The sequence below is a fragment of the Solanum pennellii genome, chromosome 4 (assembly GCF_001406875.1).
Source record: "Solanum pennellii chromosome 4, SPENNV200".
In the NCBI taxonomy this organism is placed as follows: Eukaryota; Viridiplantae; Streptophyta; class Magnoliopsida; order Solanales; family Solanaceae; genus Solanum; species Solanum pennellii.
The window spans coordinates 50,977,259-50,997,580 of record NC_028640.1 but is presented as its reverse complement, the minus strand read 5'-3'; the positions used below and the strand labels follow the sequence as shown (position 1 = coordinate 50,997,580).

Genomic DNA, 20,322 nt, shown 5'->3' with positions numbered 1-20,322 from the left:
ACTTAAGAAATGAAGGATCGATCCATTATGTACAATGTGAAATTCGAATTACTTGAATCAATAAAATGACAAAGCTATATATATATATATGTGTGTGTGTGTGTGTGTGCGCGCGCGCGCGCGTGCGTGTGTGTGTGTGTCTGTGTGTGTGTGTGTGTGGAAAAAAAAAGGTAAAACTAAAAATCAATAAAAATTGCAGTTACGTGATCAATATTTCTTCATTATCAGTTTAATGTTTATCATTTAAGTTCTACTAATTATGAAATCTTATTTAATATTAGAAAGTGATTTACATCAAATTTAACAAGACTGTTATAAGAATACATAACAAATTATATGGATGAAAAGTGCCAAAAAAAAGGTAAATGAGGATCAAAATAGAAATTCGTTCTCAGTTTATGATATATTTTATAACATTCGAATGATATAAAAGATGGTATGTATTTAATATATGATAGTGCAAAGAATTTGATATAATAAACAATTTGTTTTGATAATGTTAATATTGACTTATTTGCTAAATGATCCAGGAAGGTAGTTTGTACAATTTTTTCTTAGTTATTTGAAATTTGGAAAGTTATTTATTGATTCCTAAAATTAACTTGATTATCAAAATACACACTACAAAAAAAATCCAATTTGCCTACAGATTTTACTAACAATTTAAATTGGTTAGTATTTTACTAACAAATTATTAACATATTTCTAACTAACTTATATTTTAAAACTTAGCAACGAAATTTTAATAGATTACCAACCAAAATCTTAGTAGCTAAGAATTTTAGTTGTTAAATACGGCGGGAAAAAATGGCGCTGAATTTAGAAATATTCTATCAATGGATTACCAACTGAAATATTACTAACGTACACCTTTGGTTGGTAATATTACCAACGAAGTATATATCGATTGGTGAATATGACCAAAAAATTATTTATATAATTTAATAACATATTACCAATGAATTACTAACCAAACATTTACCAACGACTGAATTGTGTTGCTAAATTTACCAACCAAATATAAATATATTGCTAAATTAGTAACAAAATATTATTAGTTGGTAAACTTGCGAACCAAAAACTAATTAGTTGGAAATTTTGCCGAAGAATAAAGATCGTAGTTAGTAAATTACTAACATCATTATAATAGTTGGTAATATACCAATCGATCATTAATTCACTGGTAATATTTACCAACATATTAATTATTAGTTGGCAATATTACATATGAATATTTAGTTGAATTGTAACTATTACCAAATGTGATAAAATTTATTGGTAAATTATTAATTACTAACTTACAATTGAATAGTTGATCAATTTACCAATTGAAGTTAAATTTTTTGGTAAATCACTAGTATTGAGGCTTTCATATTCAGTTTGTGCCATTAGGCGTTTTAACTTTTGAATTTTAGTCAAAACTTCTTTTGTTAATATTTTTTTGTAAACGTACTCAAATTAAAACTATGTCAGTGTCATTAGTTTCGAAAGATCATTTTTTATCTAAAAGGAAGGTTGGTTCAAGTTTTGAGGCTCTTGTTTTTTATTTGTGCTGTTAGGTATTTTAAATCTTAAGTTTTGGCCAAAATCTGACTTTGGTCAATATTTTTGTGAACGTGTTCAACTGAAAATTTTGTCAGCGTAATTAACTCCAAAGGTCATCTTTTATCTAATAGGATGGTTGATTCGGATATTGAGGCTTTCATTTTTAGTGTGTGCCACTAGGTGTTTTAACTTATAAATTTTGGTCAAAATTTAATTTCGGTCAATATATTTGATAAACATGTTTGGATTAAAATTTTGTCAGTGCAGTTAGATTTAGAAGGTCATTTTTGATGTAATAAGACATTGGGTTTTGGTTTTGAGGCTTCTGTTTTTAGTTTGTGTCATCAGACAATTTAACTTAGTTTTGATCAAAATTTCATTTTCATCAATATTTTTGGTAATTGTGCTCGAATTAAAGTTTGTCATCGCGTTTAGCCAAACAAGCTCAGATTTCATCTCATAAGATGGTTGGTTCGGGTTTTGAAACTTTTATTTTCAGTTTGTATCGTTAAGCGTTTTAGCTTTTGACTTTTGACTAAAATTTGTATTAGGTCAATTTTCTTTAGAAACATGCTCGAATTTGAATTTCACCAGCACAGTTAGCTCTGGAAGGTCATTTTTCGTCTCATAGGAAGGTAGGTTTGAATTTTGAGGTTTTCATATTCAGTTTATACCTTAGGCGTTTTAACTTTTAACTTTTGGCCAAAATTTAACTTTGCTTAACATTTTTGTGAACGTGCTCTGATGAGAATTTTGTCAGCGTAATAAGCTTTCGAAAGGTCATTTTTTTATCTAATAGGATGATTGGTTCAGGTTTTGACGCTTATATTTTTAATTTGTGTTTTTAGGCGTTTTAACTTTTAAGATTTGGCCAAAAATTAGATTTGGTCAATATTTTTGATAAACATGCTCAAACTAAAATTTTGATATAATGATATGTGTCATATTGAGATTAACTTAACTTGTTATCATAAATTTTGCATTGCGTCATTCAAATATGATTTCTAATATTGATATTAATACTTTTGGATTTATATTTTTGCTCTTAGATTTTTAAATGAAATAAATTAATAAATATTTTACTATTGAATAATCATTTAGTTAATAATATTTGAACATATTGTCAATCAATTACTAGCCTAACATTAAACTTGAATGATATATTACAAACAAACTAACAATGAGTTAGAAAAATAAATAATCATACTAACGTATTTAAAAATTTTTACCAACAATGGTTGTGGTGGAGTGGTAAGTACTCTTCATTCTTAATCAAGAGGTCTCGGGTTTGATTCTCCTATGTACGGAGTTGCATTTGTTAGGGAGTGCTTTGCTTTACTAATAATGGACAACCCGACATGAATTCGGGTATACTCAGGCTCCAACGTGGGTGTCGGACACCGGATGGAAAAGTAAAAAAATTATTTAAAATTTATTGGTAAATTACCAACATAAATTTTTTATTACTAAAATTGCCAACCAACGGAATCAAATAATGAAGAAAAAGATTTACTAGCTTCTTTTCAATTCGTTAGTAAAAGTACTAACGATATACTAACTAAAAATTAGTTAGTGAATTTACCAACAGAAATTTCAGGGCCATGTTTCAAAATTTTGGAACAACATTTTGGGTGTTTACCAACTGATTTTTGGTTGGTAAGTTTACCAACAAATTAAAATCGGTAGGTAATATTTAGTGACAAGATATTTAAGAACGAATTAATATAAGTTGGCATTTAGTTTGTAAATCAATTTGCCAACCGATTTGATCAGTTTATTAACGAATTTTGTTGTAGGTAATTGAGGTTCCTTTTGTAGTGTATTTCTAATTTGATCACAAACAAACACTGAATATGACTATCATGTAATTTGATGTACGATATCAAACAATGCAAAAGATAAAAGTATAAAGAGTCTTGAATTATATGGTAGGAGGAAAATATATTTCAAAAATAAATACTAAAATATATGGTAAGTGAAAAATATATAATAAATTTTAAATATTTTCTCATCAACATAATTATAAGACACGTCAATAGTTATTAATTAGGGAAAATTGTATATAATAGCAAACTAATAACCTAAAATAAATGGAGTAGCTAGGGTTTGATTTAATTGTGCTCCATAGCAAACGATAGCCAAAATTTGCCAGGCGCCTCTCTCCCAAAAGTCTCGCTCGCCACTCTCCCATTCTCGCCTCTCTCGCTTTATACACAGAAGTGTATAATTTTTGTTTCTGTTTTGTATAAAGCGAGAGAAAATTGTATATACACATGCAAAAACATATATCTTCGTGTTATACACTTAATTATACAATTTACAAACATTTTACTTCAATTCAATTGTAGACAAATGCAAATTTTATACAAATATTGCAGAGAAAAAGGTCAACGAATTATACAATTGCGAATTATACAATTGCAGTGAAATACAATTTTCTCTAGCTTTATACAACAGAAGTGTATATATTGTGTTTCTGTTTTTGTATAAAGCGAGAGAAAAACATATATCTTCTTGCTATACACTTATAATTATGCAATATACATACATTTTAATTCGATTCAATTGTATGCAAAGCAAATTTTATAAAAATATTGCAGCGAAATAGGTAGTGAATTATACAGTGCATTATACAATTGCAGTGAAATAGGATAGCGAATTATACAATTGCAGCGAAATAGGCCAGCGAATTATACAATTTAGGCCAGCGAATTATACAATTGTATATGTATAGTGAATTATAGAGTTTTATGTTTTCTATAGAGCGCAATTATGCAAACTTTGCTATAGCATACAAATATGAATTTCTTGTTTGCTATATGTGAAAGTTGCCCTATTAATTATGCTGCAATCAGAGAAGGTAATTCTATTTCCTCTCAAATTTTATCAACTTAAATTTACTTTGTGAACTTGAAAATTCTTTGCTCTGTGTAGTTTTAAAAATTTCATACATATACACCTTTTACGTTCATACCCACTAAATAATTACACTATATATCTTTAACTAGTTTCAGTTAACTGAATCAGTATCATATAGTATATTGATATTTTAAGGTTGACCGATACTAAATCAATATCATACATTGTATTGATATCATTAAAGCTGATAATTTCACTTAACTGATATTAAATCAGTATCATATATTTTATTGGTATCATTAAGACTTGTTTGTGTGTGTGTGTGTGTGTATATATAAATATATATATGTATATAAACTATCAACCTTAATAAATGAGATATTAATTTTCATTGAGAGTGTGTGTATTTTTTTCGAAACATGCAACTTTGTATATTACTACAACTAGTACATAGGCAATACTGAGCCATATTTACAATAAGATCATCAAATCTAGCTATCTGAACCTAAATTGAGTTTAGTACATCAATTAGGGGAACAGTGTCATTTGAGTATAATTGATTACACCAAAAATACAGTAGAAACAAGCAATTAAGATTTTTTGCATGTTATTTTTATATTATCAAGACATCTAGAATTCCTCTCTCTCCATATTACCAACCAAATGCTAGCAAGGACAATTCTCCATCTTCTCTGCTCTTAGACTGCATTTTCGTTTCTTCCCAATTTTGGATGGCTTTAGTGATCTTGCTTGGCATTAACCATGACATTCCCTTGAGATTTAGAAATAGTCTTCACAACTGGCTAGTTACTCTACAATGTAGAAAAATATAGTTAACTATATCAGCAGTTTCCCCACAAAATAGGCATATTGAGCACAATGGAATCCCTCCCTTCATTAGGTTGTCTTGGGTTAGAACTGCTTCCTTAGCCAATAACCGCACAAAACATGATACTTTGAGAGGTATTTTGGATTTCCAGATTCCTTTCCAAGGACAATTACTTCTAAACTGAAAGGAGTTGTTCAACCAGTTATAAGCACAATTCACCTTGAAAATACCTTTTTTGTTTCCCTTCCAGCATAAGGTATCCTGACCATCCTCCAGTCTGTTGAGTGGACCAACTGTAAAAATCAGCAACTCCCCGGATCTCCTAATCATATAAGTGTCTTCTAAAAATGAAGTTCCACCCTTGAGGAAATCAGTGATCAGATATGGACTTGTATTGGTGTGACACTAAGGTACTAATATCTGTGAACAAATTTCTCAGCGTGCCAACCTCATGCACTAATCCATCCAGAAGTCAGGTTTTTCCCCATTTGCCACTTTGATCCTTGTATTATTTTTATTTTTTTTGAATTCATCCACAAGTATCCTATGGACCTCCATACACTTACTCCATAAGGTGTAGTAACAATTTTGGTTATCCAGTAATTTTCCACTTCATACTTTGCATTAATGACTTTCTTCCAATAGGCTTGATTTTCATTGCAAAACCTCCACAACCATTTCATTCTGATTTTTCAAGTTCTTAGTACCCAATTCCCATTTTCTCTTACCCACTGTTACAACATCCCATTTAACCAGGTTAGAACTCTTTTTCTCATAATTTCCCAGCCACAAAAACATTCTTCTGATTTTGTCCAATCTGTCAATTATTTTCTGATGAATTGGAAACACTGACATCATGTAAGTTATGAGGGCATCATGGACAAAATTTATCAAAGTAAGTCTCCCACCCTTTGACAAATATTGTGATTTTCATCTTGCTAACTTCATCTCACACTTTTCTACCACCTTGTTCGAGATCTCATAAAACTGAGAACTAACTGGCTTACACATGCATCCCTAAATATGTTGTTGGCAAAACACCTATTTCCCCTCCCAATATTGCATTTAGATGCTTCATATTTTGCACTTCATTGATAGGTACAAATAGTTTTTCCTTCAATTGATGTGCAGACCTAAAAAGCCCTCATCAAGCACTAGAATCACCCTTAAAATCTTGAGTTGTCCTTCAGCATCACATAGAATAAGGGTATCGTCTGTATATTGAAGATGAGTCACTTCCATATTGTAACCTTTATTTCTACCAACCTCCGAACCACTCAACCAACCCCTCAACTTTGCATTTTTTATCATGCCATTCAAACCCTCCATAACAATTAAAAATAGAAAAGGAGATAGGGGCTCTCATAGTCTGAGTCCCCTTTGTGCACCAAAGAATCCAACAGGGGATCCATTTATGAGGATTGAAAACCTCACTATAGAGATGCATTGTTTGATCCACTGGATCCACTTCCTTCCTAAACCCATCCTCTCCATGGCTTCTTTTTGTTCTTTCTAGAGTCCATAGTCTCATTAGAAATTGATATCGCATCTATGATTTGTCTACCTTTGATGAAAGTCATTTGCTGAGAATCCACTAGTTTGGCCATGACCCCTTTCATTCTCTCCGTGAGAACTTTGGTGAAAAGTTTGTAGATACTTATAATCAAGATGATAGGCCTGAAGTCTTTTTTCGTTCTTCTTAGGAATCGAGGTTATGAAGGTGGAATTCAAACTCTTTTAAAAAACTTTCTGATCATAGAAGTTTTGAAAAGCTTTCATGATATCACCTTTCACCATCTCTCAGCATTTAAGGAAGAATTCCATAGCAAAACCATCAGGGCCAGTGGCTTTATCGATTGCACACGTCTTCAAACAATTTAGAACTTCACTTTCTTCAAAGAAAATTTGTAAATGCATCTTGTTCTAACTATTAAGTGTGGGGCAATTGTTTTTCTTGAATGCAGGTCTTTAACTGAATGTTTTAGTGTACAACTTCTTGTAAAACTTTACAACTTCCCCTTCTATTCTTGAAGGATCCTGTGACAGTTCCCTTCTATTACCAGTTGATCAATGTTTTCGTATCTTTTGTGAGCATTGGCCATTTTGTGGAAGAACTTGGTGTTCCTATCCCCTTCTTTGAGCCATAGTGATTTGGATTTTTGCCTCTATGAGATTTTCTCATTTTTAGTAACTCCTTATATTCTAATAAAGTTGAGTTCTTGCTTGAAATCTCCCATTCCGATAATCTTATGTCCTTCATAATTTCGTCGAACTCAGATAGATTTTTAAGAAGAACTCTCCTTTTTTTCTCCTAGATTCCCTTGCTCACTCATGCTCCAATCCTTAAGTTTGGTTTTTAGAGCCTTAAGTTTTGAAGCAAGAATAAATTCAGGTCTCCCGGTGAAGTTGAAAGAATGCCACCAGCTATTGATTCTATCAGTGAACCTTCATTGTCAAGCCACCAGTTTTCAAACTTAAAGTGCTTCTTCTTTTTGTTCCATACACCCCATTGTAATGCTACAGTGATCTGATATGAGTCTCTGTAGAACCATTTTCCCTTATGTTTTTGAAGTTTTCGTCCCACTCTTCTGATATTAAAATTCTATCAATTCTAGAGGCTGCCTCAAGATTGTCCCCTTTGAACCACGTGTAATTGTTGTCTTCTAGTTGTAGGTCTACCAATTTGAGGTCTTCAATAACATCTGAAAATTCCTTCGTGCCTCTGGTTCTTCTCTCACAATTTCCTTCTCCGAGATGAACCTCAGTACATTAAAATCACCACATACAACCCAAGATCCTTCTATTATTCCCCTTATAGCCCCCAATTCCTCCCAAGACATTCTTTCTATATAAAAATTTGGGGCATCCACCCTTGTGATATGGCAAGAGTAGTTATACAGTTGAGACTCAAATTTACAAATCAAAGTGTACATACCAGTTCCCACAATGTCGCCTTTCCAGGCCCTATTGTCTCATAACATTAAAATTCTACCTCTAGTTCCACTAGCCTCCAAACTTGCATATTTGATCCATCTACCTCCCCAAATTTGTCCTACTTTTTCTTCCTTATTCCCCTCTAATAAGGTTTCTTGTAGACAAATGATATTTGCATTCTATCCCTCCATCACACTCTTAACCAATCTTCTTTTGTCCCTGTCATTCAGTCCCTTTACATTCCATGTGACTTACTTGAATTTCATCTATGATATATAGTCAAGTTTCTCCCCTTACTCCTATTCCCACTATTTTGGAACTTAACATCAAAACTCACTAGGCTTTTCAATTCTTGGGAGCCTCACAGTCTTGTTTTCTTGCACACTGTTTCTGGTTCCATTCTCCTTTCCTGTCTCGCGCTATCCACTTGCAATAACAATTCAAGGGCCTCTTCTTCACTTGAATAATCTGATTTTCCCTCTGCATGTGTGTATTTTCTGTTCCTCGACAGTGTCGTGGTTCAACAAAATCAAGATATATATTAGAACTTCCATCTTTTGGGTATTTTCCTAAAATATCATTGAAAATCACTTGGCTTGAGTAATCAGGCCCAAGTTTTCTAGGAACTCTTTTCATTTTATTGGGCTGCTGATATCCCCTTAATTTAAATGAGGCATGTGCCTCTCCCATGTTGCTCTTCTTTTTTCATAGTCAGTTGTGAGCTAGGATCCACCGATATGTTTTCCTGCTGGGAAATCCTTTGAAATAAGGGATTGAGTGCCGTTTTTGCAGACCTTGCAACCTATGGACCTGTGGGTAAAGGAGGGGGTTGCACTTCTCTTGCTTTCTTCTCCAAATGCTCCAGGAACACCTTTCCCAACTTTCGGCAGCATTTCAATTCTCACGTGAATGTCCACCGATATTGGGAAATGGTAAAGGACCCCATACCGGGAGATGAATACTTCTTTGGGTATGTTTCTTCCATCATTTTCTACCAAGATTTTCACCCACATCATATGATTCTTCAATTTTGTCTCCTCCTCTATAGCTAGCCATCCTGCACAAAGGTTTTCAATTTCTTGGAACACTTGACTTGATCAAAGATAGAGAGGGATACCAATGATTCTAACCCATGTTTTCTTTGTCAGGATGTTGTTGGGGTTGCAACCTACCAATGGAAACCACCATTTCCAGGGTGAACCTTTTGTTCCTCTAATTCTATTGCCCTTGGGAGGTCTGTTCTGCCATGTTCCTGTTGGGGAATTCAAAGAGAAACTTTCTTCCATACAACTCATAAATGTTAACACCGAAAGCCTTTTTTCCATAATAAGGATGACCATCGTCTGACCTCTGACACGATATGTTTCTCCTTATTTCCCCCTTCCATATGTCGCACGAGACATCTCTTCAATAGCCCATTCTCATGACTTTCCATTTAAGATAGTACTTCAATATTTTCCTCCAAGTTGTTTGTCTCTGCCTCACTGATTGATTTTGACAATCATTTACTACCCTTGATTGCTCTAGCGTAGGGGTAGGAAGCTTCAGTAACTCTTGGTGGGCCTCTGCCTTTTCCAAAATTTTGGGGCATTTAATGAAGTTTTCTATCTTGAGAGATATGTCGTACCACCCTGCATTCATGGCAAGCTCAGGAATAACAAGGACAGATCTCCCCCATTATTAATGGATATGATACTCATAAATCTCCCATGTTCGTTGTATTTTCTGGTGCAAAAGTGTTCCGCCTCTCTTTTTGCAATTTTCCATCTCCTAATCGACTTTCTCTGAGGGTGAAGTAAATCCATTCCATGATTTTGTTGCTCATGGAGGATCTTCTCATCAATTTTCTGCTCCTTTAACCCATTCATACCACACCGTTCCTTCATATCTCCATCTAGTAATATCATATGATTTGAAGCCAGCATTGAAATAAATCTTATTTTTCCCCGTTGATAAGGACTAGAAATGAACAGACTGAATCTAAGAGAACTAAACTATCACGTAGGTAATAGTTCAATGAAAAAGACAAGGACTGAAATCATATTCCAGCCAAACTCACAGGAAAGAAAGACCCTCCCCACCTAGGAAGTAGGGAAGAGAGGAAGAGTGTCTGAGAGCATAATAGCCTGAATTTGTGTCACGAAAGAGACAGGAAGGAGCGACATTCTAATAAAATGAAGCGTAAAAGATCAAAACTTCTAACATGCACGCTAGAAAGATGTCATGTCATCCATTTAGTTTCATAACACAAAGCTACTAGCATACGAAACATAATTATTTGCTACTCAACAGCCTGAAAATTTGTGTTTTCATTAAGCTTAACAATATTGAGAGTGTATTTCAAGAATTATTTTGAATTCGAGTATGGCCTTATAATTATTTTGGACTTTTTTGCTCATTTATGTACTTTTCCCTAGAGAAATGCATAGCACACGTTTTCCTTATTAGGTAATTTTCCCATTAAACAAAGATGATGGGTAAACCATGATTAGGTGAACAAGGCATCTAGTTAGAATTATTAAAACATTTGGGGAAAATATTAAATATCAAACAAACAAGTGGAGAAACTAACTTTATATAGATTCCCCCAAAATTACCTTTCAGGGGATTGGGGTTGGGGGTGGGGGTGGTAGTGGTTAGGAATTGAAGGGAAATTAACAGAAAAGCTAAGAAAAAAAACAGCCACTACTGTCATCTTCCATACTTATCATGAATTCCCCATCAACTTGGATAACCCACAAGATTATACATTTCGGACGACAATATATTGGAAACAGCTACTTTTTTATCTGTTCCCCTTTTCTTTACACTACTATATCATCTTGCAGCTAACTATTATTGTCACTTGAACACTTGATGAACAAACAAACCCACTATCTCTAGGGGATATAATCAAAAAGAATACAAAAATTATCCCTTCGATTCAATTCTTTCGACGCTAATGTTTAGGACATATCTAGCCTAATATCCAGGCCCCAGAAAAAATCTGTTCCAATAGCTGCCCTTTCTTACACCTCTTGCAGTTTCTCCTCCATCTGATAGCCGTTCATTTCCTTCTGCTGAGCGTTTGGACTTGTTTCCTCATTCACCGGCTTGCTGTCGCTAACTTCCTCAGCTGGTTTCCCCTGTGTCATTCGATTATTTTAATTCTGGCAACTACAACCACACTTGGTTGGCAGTTCAAAGTATGTTCCAGTAAAACAGGAACAGAGAGAATTGTAGGACATCGGGGGAGAGGGAGGTCTATCATGAAAGCTTCAATCAGCAATTAAGAGTCAATAGCTACTTGACACATCAACCAAATATGTTTATCCAACTGCATTTTCTAGAAAGTGGTTATCGCCCCTAAACTAAGGCAACTTACTATGCATGATTATAGATACATACATGTTGAATATATATATAGGCATGTACATGGAAAATGCTTATGAGAAGTTTCCATAACTCTTTTATAATAGTACAGCTGTTAAATAAAGCAAAGACCTGGAGTACATTACGCTTGATTTAGAAGTTAATGTGGGTCTAGGTTAAAAATATGCTTGAATTGTATGGTCTTACAAATGCAGTAAACTAGGTTTATCTTCTTCTTTCGTAAATCTTAAAGGCTGGTCTGACAATCTGACAAGTGATTGTATTTTTATTTTTATATTTTAATGAAATCGTATTTCTTATAGATCACAAGCCAATAACAAGGCAGACTACAAAGTTAACAAGATGGTTTTGACAAAGATCTAACTTAGTCGATAACATCTCAAATTGGATAAGAACTTGTGGACTCACCTTGTTCTTATCACGCCATCCAAGTCCAAATGGTCTCGACAGTAAGCTGATCTTTCGAGCAGGTATTTCTGGTGTTGAATCTTGGCTGCACCGTACAGTAGATGAATCTTTCTGGGAGGATCTATAAGAGCATATTCGTCCATTTTAGAGAAAAAAAAAGATGCGCATGAAGAAATTGTTATTCATTGTTTGTGTTACTAGAGACAAAAACATGTCAATGTCCTTTCCCAAATGGTGGGCTAGGCTAGAAGCAGTAAATAACACAGGACATAATACGAGATAAACACTATTATAATCATTGGGAGGTATAAATGGTGCATTACTACTCAATACCTTGTGAGCAAATCATATGAAAGGGAGCCATTACCTCGGAGAAGGTATTACTTTATTTTGACCAGACTGGTACTGCAAGGTAGCCTCCAGCATCGATTCAGCCATAACCAGTCTTTTTTCCATCTCAGCAAGGTTTCCCATGGCTTCTTCATACTTTTCCTGTATAGTAATTATAAACCATGAGATATCCAATATATTAGGCACTCGTGTCCAATTTTCCTAATTACACCATCAAAGGAAATAAGTCATTGGAGAAACTTTCTTGTTCAGAATAGACTAAATAAAACGGCTAGTTATTGTAGATAGATTGTAAGATCATACTAACAATAAAAAGAACGCAAGGAAGAAAGGGTTCTAATTTGATGAATGGAGAGTGCTACTGAAAAGAACTATTGGCAATACGTGTATTAAATCATTGATGGGAAAGAACGTTTACATAGACTAGTGGAGCAGAACAGATATGCAATCCCAAAGATTAATATTGATTAAATTTCTTCTGTAAGCAAGGCAAAGGGAGAAAGACTGCTTTTGGGGGGGGAGATATAAAGGTTAGAAGGAGAAATGGAAGTGGTTAAATATTAAGTACAAAAGATGGTTGCATTATCTTCAGACTTCATAGCATTCTTTTTATGATCGTGGTGTTGAGGCCAACTTTCGCACACCTCAACTAATTCCAACTAATTCCAGTGGATATTTGACACCTCCCACAACCAAGGCTAGGACTAATGGGAGGAATCACCTAGTGTATTTTTTGTCTCCGTGAGTTTTGAATCTGAGACCTCAGGGATCTTAACCACTTCATAGCCTTTTTAGAGAAAAACACTATGGCTTATCCAAATTTTGGAAGATAAGGATGCTCTGGTTCAAGAAGTAAATAATAAACAATGCCTTTAGAGTTGATTTCTAAAATAAAACCTCCGAAAAATGGTGCTTAACGTAACTTTCCTATGCTTGCATAGCGAATAGAAGACTATGTATTAGCACACCTTTCGTGTTTAACAACAGCTATGGTGCTCGAATTCCATTTAATAGATCCACCAATAAAGATCCTCACCAAATCTAATGGGACTATATCTTTTAGGATTGAACAGATCAATAAAACAAGTATGAGTGTCTATTGTACATGAATATGGGACATGACTAAGGGGCCATTTCTAAAAAATAAATTAAGATATCTAAATCTGAATACTAATCTGAATATTACAATGTTGAGTTTAGATCAGAATACTAAATAAAAAACTATTTGTTTTCTCAAGATCTGAACGTTTACAATTTATTAAATATAATATGCAAATAAAATGATTTACTATTTTATTCAGAAATTATTAGGTTGTAAGATGATGCTTGGCAGTGGTATTTGGGGATGGTTCTTGTGATGGTATTGGTTATGATGGTGGAGGTGGGTGGCAGTATCAGTTGGCGGTGGTGGTCCTGGTGGATGATGGAGTGATTGACGATGTTGGTGGTTGGCAATAGTGCTGGTGGTGGTGGCTGGTGGTGGTGGTGTGTCAGGGTGGTTAGTGGCGGTGGTGAGGTGGTTAGTGGTAGTAATTGTAGTGGCGATGATGATGTTGACAATCTTGGTGGTGCTTGATTGTGGTGATAGCTATGATCATGGAAGTGGTTAATGTGGTAGTGACAACCGATGTAGTTGGTTAATACTTAATAGTGGTGGTTGGTAGTGGTAGTTGTGATGGTGGTGGTTGTGAACACCAGCATGTTAACTGAACGAGAAGAAGAAAACTAAGACGAGATAACAACAGAATTTATCAATAAACAGATGAATAAAACAATTGTGCATGTATCATATATTATTATAAGTGGGAACAAAAAAAANATGAGTTGATTTGGAAAATATTTTCCAAAACATTTGACTCAACCAAACATGATAAAATTAGAAATTTTTTTCAGGAAAATGTTTTTCTTCATACCAAACACACCCAAAAAATTTTTGCTTCTTAAATTTAAATAATCTTTTACTCAGAAAAGCAAAAAATACAAATGCTTGGAGTAGTAATATTGTAGTTTGTGAATATATACGATAATAATAATACCTTTAATTCCAAGAACTATGTTTTTCTTTTTCTTTTGATTTCTCTTCCTATGTCCAATATTCGTAAAAGAGAATTTAGTAGCTTAATTGATTGGCTATATAAATTTTCACCGAGTGTAGATTAACTCTCCACAATGTAACACCCTCCCCCATTTCATCTTTCTTACCCCAAAAAATATTTTTAAAAATGAATTAGATAACCAATGGATTGGATTAAAAATAGATCAACCCATATTTATACATATTTTCATAAATAAATCAAAAAGTATTTTAGAAGTTAATATTTAAAAAGACATATATTTTTTTTTGAATGTGATTTGTTCAGTATATAAGGTGTGTGAAACGTAATAATTCTATTCCACATTAAGTGAATTTTTGAAGCTTTTTTCATTATCAAAAATAGTTGAATTTTTCAAAGTTCGAGATAGGTGTTTGAAATATTTTCCATGTATGGGTTTTCACATATTGAAGTATTCTATCTTCTAGGAGATCAATTCAACACTTACAAAGTTATATTTATGGAAAATGCACAAGTGCCACCTGAACTGTTACTGAAATTTCAGAGATCACCTTAAATTAACTAAGGTCCTATTACCCGCTTGGACTTATTTTTTTTTTAATTTTGTGCACCTTTTGTCTAACGTGGCACGTTCTGTGAATCAACACAATTGAGGTGCGTGGGAGATATTTGGATGACATGTAATCCCAAAAGGTGCACAATATTACCAAAAAAAATGTCAAGGGGGTAATAGGACCTTAGTTTAGTTAAGGTGTGACTTTGAGATTTCGGTCATAGTCTAGGGAGTTACTTGTGCACTACTTTCCCTTATCATATATTATTATAAGTGTGAACAAAAAAAGTTAAGAGTTGAATTACGATTTTACCCTTACTATAAATTAAAATATTATAAAATATTTAACTATTTAATTTAAATATTAAATTATTTCATTTTAATTAAAATGTTGATAGACTTTTGCACTTCCTTAGGTTTATTCCTAATTAAAATATCTAACTTAATAATACCTATGTTCTATAATATATATATATTCTCTTTTTTGAGATTTTAAACGTCTAAATAATTTGATTAATGTTTTATTCTCTATCTATAATTACTATGATTAAATTATATTATATTAAATTTGTTGGTAAAAAGAGCAACCCTCCATCTCCCCATGTATAAGATCATGATTATTTCATTAAATATACAAATTCTTCAACTTTTCATCTTCTCTTTTAATTATTAATAATACTCAGTTATGAGTTAATGACATTAATAGTCTTTAATTTGTCATCTTAATATCATTTGTAGAGGTAAAGTTATGGTCTCCAGTTATAATTCCTACAAATATTTTTTTTTTAAAAAAAACTAAGAGGTGAGGCTCGTAAGCCTCCTTTATATAAATCTCTAACTAATGGAGGAATATTTTTTGTTCACCTATTACCTTCTTTTGATGAGATTATTTCGGAGATTTTCAGGTACCATTTATGTTATTTTTTTATTTAACTATAATAATATTAGATAAGATTTTAATAATGATTTTTTGTATCCTACTTTCATCATTATCACTTTAGATGACTATTTTTTCAAATGGTTTGTTGTTTTATGAATTCTTGAATTTATTTGGAATCTTATATTAGTAATTGTATTTTGCCANATTGTATTTTGCCATGTAAAATATCATTTTTTCTTATTCATATTATATCAGCTCATAGATTATCACAATATATTATTCTACTTCTTTTATTAATGTGGATTGTAGGGACACGTACAAAAAATTGATGGTTATTGTTGGAGTAACTCATTCTTCTTATTGAGATTTTTGTAGCTTTAATTATTATTCATCCATAATTTTGCTAGATATCTTCTTTTTTTACAATTTATGTTTACTTCTCTTTTAATATTATTTTTTATTTAGATTTCAAATTCATAATCGAAAAGCTACTTTTTAAAAACTGAGACATTTTCAAATTTATGTATGTTCAAATAGTTTATGTTATCGACGTATATCATGAAGAAGACTCTTGAATTTGATAGGATATGGGAGAAAGAGTCAATAAGAACTCGAAATATTATGTACCAATTTTGTATTTTTTTTAATCGACATTATTATTGATTAACGTCTTATGAAGAATGTATACATTGTATTTTTTTTCCTTGTCTATTTTTTCTGTGTTTTTTTCGTCTCAATTAGACATCTTAATTTAGTTTTCTATGAAGTCGTAACTCAGAATACTTGTTTGAGCTCAAATTAGCCATTTGTGACTTTATTAAAAGTTTGCTAACTATTAACCAAAGGTTAAAAGTTATAATAGATTGCTTAAAAAAAGAATTAATTTGAAACATCAAACTGTGCCCCTCATTGTGTTTTTTGGTTATATTATTACAGATTTATTTATAGTTTTTGTATTATATTATATAATGCATGTTGTTTACACACTATATGTTTTCAATGCATTTTAGTCATTCTAAGATATCTAGGAACACACGTGCAAAGCACGTGTTCAGAAACAAGTATTTATAATATCACAAAAGGCAATAGTTGAAATTGTGATTTACCCAATGCTCTTTAATATTATTCTTAATAGGTGTGCTTTGCCCTAAGAATTACACTTAATATGTGAATATAAGAAGTATAATGAAAAGATTATAGAATAATATTATATGTAAAAATACTAGGTAAAATGATTTGGTGGACCCTTGTACTTGTACTCATTGGTCATTTGGACCCTTGAACCCAGCTAAACTCAACATATTAAACACTTTTTTTACCCTTTAATTGTGAGTGTACCACAAATGTGTGACATGTAAATTTAAAAATAATTATAAAATGCCACGTGTATATGTATACCACTTCATGTCATCTTGACATTTTTATAATATTTAATTAATGCATTTATGATTTTTATTTACCTTTTGCCACCAAACCCACAACTTTCCCCACAATCTTATTTCATTTCTCTTTCATCTTCCTTGCACTTTTTTTAGCAACATTTTCTACTCTTTTCATTGAAGAAAAAACACGAGAACCAATCAAGGAATTCATCTTTGTTTTCATCAAAATCAAAAAAGCACAGTGTGTTAAAATCGTCGTAGACATCTATCTATGTGACGCTATCTATACCTACATTTTTTGTTTGTCATTTTTTTCTTCATTCCCACAAAATTGCTTGAGTATTTCTGTTGATTTTATTTGAATTTTATTTATGTATATAAATTTTGTGACTTATTTTTGTATTTGTATGTTGTTTAGTCTAGATTTCATCTTTTATTTATCTCTCTGTTTAATTTTTAGATTTTTAGTTGATAATACTGATTTTCTTGAAATTTTTTGGGGATTCTATTTTTATGCTCTCAATTACATGTTTCATGATGATAGGATTCTAAGAAAAACAACTTTTGTGATGATGTAGAAAAATACAATAGGATTAACCACAAAAAGAAGCAAACAATTAACTGGAAATACATAGAAATAAAAGAGGATTAAAACGATGTAAAAAATGGATGTTGATCTTACTACGGGAATTCACTAAAAAGAATAAATAATTAAGGAATTACGCAACAGACTCTCTTTAAATCTAAATGTTTTTTTTATGTGTTGGATTATATTTATCAATGAACCTTCCTTTGTGATGAAACATCTCAATCATGCAAAAATAATCAAAATTCCAAAAAAAAATCATTCTTAAGGACAACCTTTCTTTCCAATATGGTCTTTCTTTGAAATATTATAGTTTATTAATGAATTTAATGTACACATATCAACACAATTTACATAATCATAAAATTAGCAATATAAATTTTAGAAATAAAGGCACAACCTCTCCTATCCTGTTATTATATATGGGTCAAGGGGATTTATATTAAAGTTTGCTTTGTTAGGTGAAATTTCTTGGCAAAAAAAATAATTCCTCTGAATAATGTTATATCTAGGTTTAGGATTATCTCATTTTAAGAGTTGTTTTTGTTGCATGAATCCAACATAAAAAAATGTTATTCATCTTTTTGTAGATAGTAACTTATAGCAATAGAAACTTACTCTAAGGTTGTATTTGGTATGAAGGAAAATGTTTTTCATGGAAAATGTTCGTAAAAATGTTTAACTTGAAATAAGTAGCTATTTGATTACTTTTTAATGTTTGGTTGATGAGTAGAAAATATTTTTCGGAAATATATTTTAGTGTTTGATTTTTGAGTTATGGGTGGGGGTGAATGGGTGGGTGAGGGGCTGGTAGAGGATGAGTTGGCGGCTGGAAGGACGGGGTGGGGTGGGTTGGGTGCTGGTAGGGTGTGTGGAGTGTTGGTAGGGGGTGGGTTGGGGCTGGTAGAGTGCGGTGGGGTGGGCGGAGGTTGAAAGAGAGTTTTGGAAAATCATTTCCTTAAGTTTAGAAGGGAAGTCATTTTATTTAAATTTGAGGAAAATGATTTGATTTGGAAAATATTTTCCAAAACATTTGACTCAACCAAACATGATAAAATTAGAAAATATTTTCAAGAAAATGTTTTTTCTTCATACCAAACACACCAAAATCTTTTTGCTTCTTAAATTTAAATAATCTTTTACTCAGAAAAGCAAAAAAATACAAATGCTTGGAGTAGTAATATTGTAGTTTGTGAATATATACGATTATAATAATACCTTTAATTCCAAGAACTATGATTTTCTTTTTCTTTTGATTTCTCATCCTATGTCCAATATTCGTATAAGAGAATCTTAGTAGCTTAATTGATAGGCAATATAAATTTTCACCGGGTGTAGATTAAATCTCCACAATGTAATACCCTCACCCATTTCATCTTTCTTACCCCAAAAAATATTTTAAAAAATGAATTAGATAACCAATGGATTGGATTAAAAATAGATCAACCCATATTTATACATATTTTCATGAATAAATCAAAATGTATTTTAGAAGTTAATATTTAAAAATACTCATTTTTTTTTGAATGTGATTTGTTCAGTATATAAGGTGTGTGAAACGTAATAATTCTATTCCACATTAAGTGAATTTATGAAGCTTTTTTCATTATCAAAAATAGTTGAATTTTTCAAAGTTCGAGATAGGTGTTTGAAATATTTTCCATGTATGGGTTTTCACATATTGAAGTATTCTATCTTCTAGGAGATCAATTCAACACTTACAAAGTTATATTTATGGAAAATGCACAAGTGTCACCTGAACTATTACTGAAATTTCAGAGATCACCTTAAATTAACTAAGGTCCTATTACCCGCTTGGACTTTTTTTTTTTTTAATTTTGTGCACCTTTTGTCTAACGTGGCACGTTCTGTGAATACAAACAATTGAGGTGTGTGGGAGATATTTGGATGACATGTAATCCCAAAAGGTGCACAAAATTACCAAAAAAATGTCAAGGGGGTAATAGGACCTTAGTTTAGTTAAGGTGTGACTTTGAGATTTCGGTCATAGTCTAGGGAGCTATTTGTGCACTACTTTCCCTTATCATATATTATTATAAGTGGGAACAAAAAAAGTTAAGAGTTGAATTACGATTTTACCCTTACTATAAATTAAAATATTATAAAACATTTAACTATTTATTTTAAATATTAAATTATTTCATTTTAATTAAAATGTTGATAGACTTTTGCACTTCCTTAGGTTTATTCCTAATTAAAATATCTAACTAAATAATACCTATGTTCTATAATATATATATATTCTCTTTTTTGAGATTTTAAACGTCTAAATAATTTGATTAATGTTTTATTCTCTATCTATAATTACTACGATTAAATTAAATTATATGAAATTTGTTGGTAAAAAGAGCAACCCTCCATCACCCCATGTATAAGATCATGATTATTTCATTAAATATACAAAATTTTCAACTTTTCATCTTCTCTTTTAATTATTAATAATACTCAGTTATGAGTTAATGACATTAATAGTCTTTAATTTGTCATCTTAATATCATTTGTAGAGGTAAAGTTATGGTCTCCATTTATAATTCCTACAAATATTTTT

The 20,322-nt window shown here is 31.9% G+C and overlaps 1 pseudogene; it reads right to left on the bottom strand.

Annotated features, from left to right (window-relative positions):
- Window positions 1–10,932: 10,932 nt before the first annotated feature.
- Window positions 10,933–20,322, bottom strand: part of LOC107016241 — a 33,428-nt pseudogene continuing 24,038 nt past the window's right edge.